The sequence below is a fragment of the Lycium ferocissimum genome, chromosome 5 (assembly GCF_029784015.1).
Source record: "Lycium ferocissimum isolate CSIRO_LF1 chromosome 5, AGI_CSIRO_Lferr_CH_V1, whole genome shotgun sequence".
Lineage (NCBI taxonomy): Eukaryota > Viridiplantae > Streptophyta > Magnoliopsida > Solanales > Solanaceae > Lycium > Lycium ferocissimum.
This window is the reverse complement of record NC_081346.1, coordinates 19,120,679-19,128,149: the sequence shown is the minus strand read 5'-3', so window position 1 is coordinate 19,128,149 and position 7,471 is coordinate 19,120,679.

Sequence of the window (7,471 nt, the reverse complement as noted above, 5' to 3'; positions counted from 1 at the left end):
ATGCGTGATAAAAACATTGGTATGCTTAAACTTTAAGAGTAAATTGAAGGAAAGGAATCATTAAAGAAGAAATTTGAGATGTTTTGATATAAGTGCAAGAATTACCATTAGTTAGCCAAGTTCCAGAAGTCCAATTGAAGGAAAGAGAAATTAAGCGAGACATTTCGATGTCAAACTAGTTGAAAGATAAAGTACACCAAAGATTAATTCGACTGCTATAGAAAGAAAAAGATGCTAAAATGTGACCAGTCTCGAGGTTATCTTTAAGGGAGGAAGAATAAGAATAAGTAAACAAGAAGACAAAGGCCTGGGACATCTGTGAAACGTAAGAAAGATACGTGGAGATCGAAGAGAATAAGAATTTCTGAATAAAAAGAAGATGAGATCAAAATTGGATACAAGCATGTGGTAAGTACTGGATGAAATGGCATACAAGAATGTAAACAAAGAAGGCTGAAGAGACAATGAAAACGATAAAGCATAAAGAGTTGGTAGACAGATAGATAATAAGAAAAGAGACGACCTTGAGTACGGGCGTAAATTTGGCCACAAAGAAGAAGGATATTTTCTGCGTAATTCGGATAAGTTCGGTTTTAAATGAGCAAGGAAGACGCTATATATATAATATAAGTAAATACTAACAAATACGGTAAGAACATTGATATCTGCCCGAGAGCGAACTCTACCTCAACATTCGAGGATGAATGTTTTTGAAGGGGGGAGAATGTTACACCCCGCACTTTCAGAGCATGAGCATATCACGTACATCACCGTAGTAATGGAGCATTGGAGACGTCCCATGAAGTTTTGGAAGGTACAAGCCATGGGAAGTACGGAGCAATAAAGTAAAGGATGAATTACGATCTTGTAAGTCGTAATCGAGAAGGACAATCTTGAAACACAAGAACATGCCATTATCAAGTATAATAAATGATAAATATCATGCAGGGGGAGTTGTGGAAGATTCCAGGACCAAGCAAATCAACAAAAATAAGTTTGTCAAAAATTTGGAATAAGTTGGCAGCATTAAGGACAGAATTTTGGGTCAAATTTGGAGGGGTATATCTTTAGGTATATGGGGAGATTTAAGGTGTTTCAAAAGCCTAAAATGAAGTTCGTCGAGTCTAGTTTCCAACGCAATAAATCGCTCATCGATACGACATCGGAGTAGAAAATTATGGACGTTACAAATTTAGTCGACAGAAAGCAAAAACAAATAAGTGTATATTGCTATATACAAGATCTTTGCTACAGTGCACCGACTTTAGCACCTATATAAGGGGCAAAAACCCCATTTTTCTGCACAAAAATTTCCCAAAATATTCCAGAAAATTCAGCCAAGCAAAAGAGCATATTTACCTCATAAAAGTGAGGATTTTGAGTAATTTCAAGTGACGGAATATTAATCGAGGTCCAGGCGATGTGTAGTCACGCTTATAGTATCGTTTTGCGGTGTATTTTGGCTTGGATTCAAGGTGGATAGTGGAGATATTATTGTTCTAACAAAGAAAAGGTATGAATCTCTCCTTATTGGTATTAATTTCGGCTTCTTTACGGAAATAAAGTTATTAAATAATTGTATCACAAGTTGGTTAGTTGAGAAATTTGGAAAAACATCGTGTGGGATGTTTTAGAAAATATATTGGTATGGATAATGGTGTTGATGATGTTGGTATTGTTGTTGTTGATTGGTTGTTGATATTATGATTTCGGGCTAGGCATACAAACAGGGGAGATGCTGCCCGAATTTTGGCAGATTCTAAATGGATTTAAATTAAGGGTTTAAGACGAGCGTATGACGATGAGCCTAACAATAGTATGAATGATTGTATATGTAGATTACGAGGCTACAAATGATCTTAAGTGAATTGCAAGACAGGAAGTAAGTTGGAAGTCGAGAAGTTATCTTCCAGGTATGTTAAGGCTAGTCCCTTTCTTCTAAAGGCGTGATTCCTTTCTTATGAACCCAATAGATGTTTTCCAAATGTCCCATGATCCCTCTATGTGAATCCATAAATGTTTTCCAAGAATATTCTTATTCTCAAAAGCTAGAGATTCATGATTCATGGAGTTCTTATGATGCTAAAGATAAACGTGTTTTATGATGACGATGATCCTATTTCTAAAAACTCCTATGTTATAATTCCCTACATATGTTTCATAACCTCCTTACTTCCAAAAGTTAGAGTTCATGATTCAAAGGCATGACTTCTTTCTTGATAATCCATAAATGTTTTCCAAAATGTCCCTATTTTCCGAGTCAAAGATTTATGATTCTATAAGCTTTTATGACAACAACAACGGACATGTTTTTACAATGTTAATGATGATGCTAAAGATGAGAATGTTTCTATGATGATTACGATGATGATGATGATTTCATGTTTAAAAGTCCCAAGCTTATGATTTCAATGTGAATATGAAAATGTTGAGTTATTTTCGTGATTTTCTTGATTTTTATTCATTGTTGTTGAACTCGCCTTATAATAATTGTTCCTTCAAGGTGAGATAGAGCGATGATGATTATTCCATAATATAATCGGAGGTTACCGACCTTACGTCACTTCGGTGTACTTATAGCTTTTATTTGGCTCTCATGCACGCTTTATATATATGTATGTATTTTCTCACACCGCGCCGCACTATAGTCGGCCGGGCATGGCACGTAGATGTGCATACCACTGCAGTGGGCATGTTATGATATTGCCTCGGACGCGGGAGGCCCGGACGCGGGCTAATGATGATAACACCGAGCCTTAATGGCCGGGCATGATACTATATATATGACACCGAGCCTTAATGGCCGGGCATGATACTATATATATGACACCGCGCCTTAATGGCTGGGCATGATACTATATATATGACACCGAGCCTCAATGGCCGGGCATGGTACTATGTATATATTTAGAAATGTTTTTTTTAAAAAGGCTAAGCATGCATGACATCCGCCTTATGAGGCATTCAGATGTACAGGTTATCTCTCTTATTCTATGTTACCTTTCATATCTATATTATGTTGTTATTCATGCCTTACATACTCAGTACATTATTCGTACCGACGTCCCTTCTTGTGGACGCTGCGCTCATGCCCGCAGGTAGGCAGGGAGACGGATCAGACCCGTAGGTCTTCTATCAGCGGATTCTCAGGAGCACTCCACTTTCTTCGGAGCTGCAGTCTATTTGGTATTGTCCTTATGATCAATTATATTCCATGTAGAGGCTCGTAGACGTGTGTGTACAGTTAGATGTTTGGTATCTCCATCGGTTCATATTATGGTATAATATATTGGTAGCCTTGTTGGCCTTATTTTGAGCTCTTGATACTTTACTGTTAGCCTTGCCGGCTTTATTATATACGTTATGTTGTGGCGACCTTGTCGGTCCGCATATGTACATATGTGCTGAATGATCGTATATTTCTATGTTGGGCCTTTTCGCGCGTGTGTGTTCTTTGAGTTATGGTTTATAATGTTCAAAGTAACGGATAAGTCAGGTGGTCCCCGGCCTACAGGTCGGAGCCCGTCATACTCCTGGTAGGGGTTTCTATGTTGGGCCTTTTCTGCGTGCAGGTGTTCTTTGAGTTATTATTTATAATGTTCAAAGTAACGGATAAGTCAGGTGGTCCTCGGCCTACAGGTCGGAGCCCGTCATACTACTGGTAGGGGTGTGACAATCTTGCCACTCAGGAATAGTGGAAACTTGAGAATAAGAGTGTGGTTCAAAGACAGGAGGCTGACCCAATATAGAAACAGATGAGACAGACCTGGAGCTAGTGGAAGAAGGAAAAGAACAAATGAAATCTTGGAGATAACCAGGAGGATGATGAATTCTGGAAGATTTTCTGGTGTCAAGAGGTGGAGGAAAGGAAAGAGCAGGGGAAGGAGAGGGAAAAAAGGAACTAAAGGAAGAAGAATGAGGTGATGAGGCATGTGGGGAAGGTTCTGGTGGAACAATGGAAGGAATAGAGGAAGAAGGGGAATTAGAAGGAGGTATTAGAATGGCATCATCATATAAGTAAGAAAAAGGAATAGAAGAGGACTGAGAGGAAACAGGTTTGGAAAATGGGAAGATATGCTCATAGAAGATAACATCTCTAGATATAAGACAAGTTTGAGTTTCAAGTTTATATAGTTTATATCCTTTTTTAGCAAAAAGATAACCCAAGAACACACAAGGAACTGTATGTGGGTGAAATGTATCCCTATGAGGCTTGGGCACAGTAGAATAGCAAAGGCAGCCAAAGGCTCTGTTACACCTCGAAAATCCCCCCTTGGCGTACAGTAAATAGACTAACGGGGGGTATGACGTATATGAGGTTTAGACAAGTAAGAAATAGTATGTGATGGTCCTAATTAAGATTTCCAAAGATATCCAAGTTAAGGAGAGAAAGTTGTTAAGGAAAGCGAGTTATAAGTTGAGTGTATCGGATAAGAATTACGAGTATTAAGTTAATAATGTCTTAATGACACCTTGAGGAAGAGGTATAACTTCCCTTAGAATGGTATTGAAGTAAGGAACAAGTGTTAAGAAGGTTCCATGAGGATCGGAGATCAAACGAGTCGACGAAACAACTCTCGAAAAACTGGGCAAACATACGGCCAGACATACTGGCCGTATAAAAGCTACGGACCGTATGTCCAGCCCAGAATGTCATGTTCCACTGGACCAAATATATGGTTCAACATACGGTCAGTAGAAATTATACGGACCGTATGTTGGTCCGTATATCTTGGTCGGGCCGGAACTCATTTTATATAAGGGACCTCTTTTCCATTTCATTTCATTTCATCTTCCACCTCCACACTTCAAGAAAGCTCTAGAACATTTCCATACACTTCAATCATAAGAAAACCATAGAAATCAAGGATTAACAACAAGGATTGAGGAGAATCAAGTGTATGAAACCCATTAAAAGTCATTCAAATCAAGAAAACCCAAGAGAGATGAAATAGGATTTTGGTGCGAGAAGTGTAATATCATTCAAGGCCTATTCCTCCATCATCTAAGGTGAGTTTCATGATCTTTTCATGTTATTTAAAGTATTAATAAGTTGAAACACATGGATTGTAGAAGTGTATAGCAAATGGGTCATCAAATGTGTGAATAGTATTATTATTGAGTAGTAGTTGGATTGAATCATGGAAATGGATATGTTGATGTTATAAATACGTTATAAATGATATTTAGAACATGAAACAAGCATTGGATACGAAATAATGCGATAGTGAACTTTGGCCATAATTATGGAGAATTGGGATGAAATTGTGAAATGCGAATAAGGTGAATGAATGACAATGGTTGTTAGTAATATCGTGATTGTCGTTATGAATGTTGGGAGTTGATATGGAATATGGCGGAAAGTAGTATAAACAAAGAAAACGTGCCTAATTTTCTTTAGCCTTAAGAGGCACATTCTTGTAATTGCCTAGCTAACGACGTTACGAATTCCCTTGAAGGTATAAACGAGTGCATTAAAGGAGAACGAGCAAGCAATAGAGTAGTTAAGCGATAAAGGTATGTGAGGCTAATCCTTTCTTCCTAAGGCATGAATTCTATGTATGCATTTTCTCCTCCCCTATGAGATTCCTATCTCCAAGAAAGTTAAAAGGTCCTCGCTCATGAATAGCTATACGAGATAATAGATATGAGATGAATACGATAATGATGATAGTAAGCTAAAGTCTAGAGATGCTATAGCCTATGATATGATGCTCTTAAGAAGCTAATGATGCTATATATACAATCTATTGATGTTGATCATCGTGCACACTCACCTTGCTTGTTCCTTGAGGTGAGGGCGTAATACTTACGAATGTTTCATAATGACATCGGGGGTCCACGACCTTACGTCCCCCCGATAAAGTATGATTATCTATGAGTCTTATGCATGTATTGATATAAGTATATTATGATGAATATACCATGATGAGCATGATGTAATGAGTATATGATGATATCACCGCGCCGTATGGCGGGCAAATATCGTCGAGGCAAGAACAGATACACATGTAATAAAATGGCATGGCGAGACACCACTAGTGGGCGGCATGAGATGATACCCGGACGCGGGAGGCCTGGACGCAGGCTAATGCTAATGCTAATGCTAATGTTATTGATTATCACACCGTACCTACATGGTCGGGCAGTTTATTCATATATGTATATATGATATGATGACGAGTATGAAAGTAAGCTTGACATGTATTACTTCCTTTATGATTCGATCATTCACGCGCATTGCTCTTCATTGATGCCTCCTTATTTCATTAATGTCTCATTATCGTTTATGCCTTACATACTCAAGACAATATTAAATCGACGTCCTTTTCTTCGGACGCCGTATTGTGCTCACGTATAGACAGGGAGGTGATCAGTTCATAGGAGCTAGCAGCTGATTTGAGAGCACTCCATTTTTCGGAGGTGCCATTGATTATTCTTTTGGTACATATGTGTGTATATTCATGTTGGGCACGACGGGGTCCTGTCCCGTCTATATGTCTAGTACTCTAGTAGAGGCTCGTAGATACGCAGTGTGGGTAGCATAGTCCCATGGCTTTTATGTATATGCATGTATATCTTATTTTGATAGCCGAAGGGCTTATATTTATAAAAGCAAATATGTTTCGGATAATGATAGTTTTATATGATTATGAGCATATAGTATGAATGAGAGCAGATGGGCAGTAGAATGAGCGGTGTTCGGTGGTTAGCCCCGAATACCCATCGCGACCGTAGCCGGGTCGTGACGAAGTGGTATCGGAAGCAGTTCGGTCCTAGGAAGTGTTCACGAGCCGTGTCTAGCAGTCTTGTTTATGGTGTGTTGCGCGCCACGCTAATAAACAAGAGGCTACGAGGCATTTAGGAAAAATGACCATCTTTCTTCATATGAAATCGTGCGATAGAGCCGAGTATAAGATCTAAATGCTCCCTAACGAGTGTGTTATGATTTCAGAAATGCCGCCAAAAGGAAAAGCTAGAGCCGCCCAGAAGGGCTAGACTACGATGAAAAGGCGAGCAGAAATAGAGCCGCCTATGAATATAGATGAGGGAGAATCACACCACGAGGCTCCATCTAATGCTCCACTCACTCGCCTATTGCGAAAGAAGAAGGGGCTTTTTATTCCGGCTCCTATGCCTCCGGCTCCTCCCCTGCTACTTCGGGTTAACAAGTGACCGAGGCTATTAATTTATTGACACGGTTGGTTGCCGCCTAGGCACGTGGCAAAATGCGGGCCGAGTGATCGTTCGGCCTAGTACTAGAGCCTCGTGACTTCATGAGTCTCAATCCGCCAGAATTCTTTGGGTCAAAGCCGGATGAAGACCCACAAGGCTTCATTGATGAAATGTTGAGAACGTTGCGGATTATTCATGCTTCTGAGACCGAATCCATGGAGTTGGCATCATATAGACTCCGAGATGTGGCGGTTTTATGGTATAATAATTGGATAGCGTCGAGGCAAGAAAATGC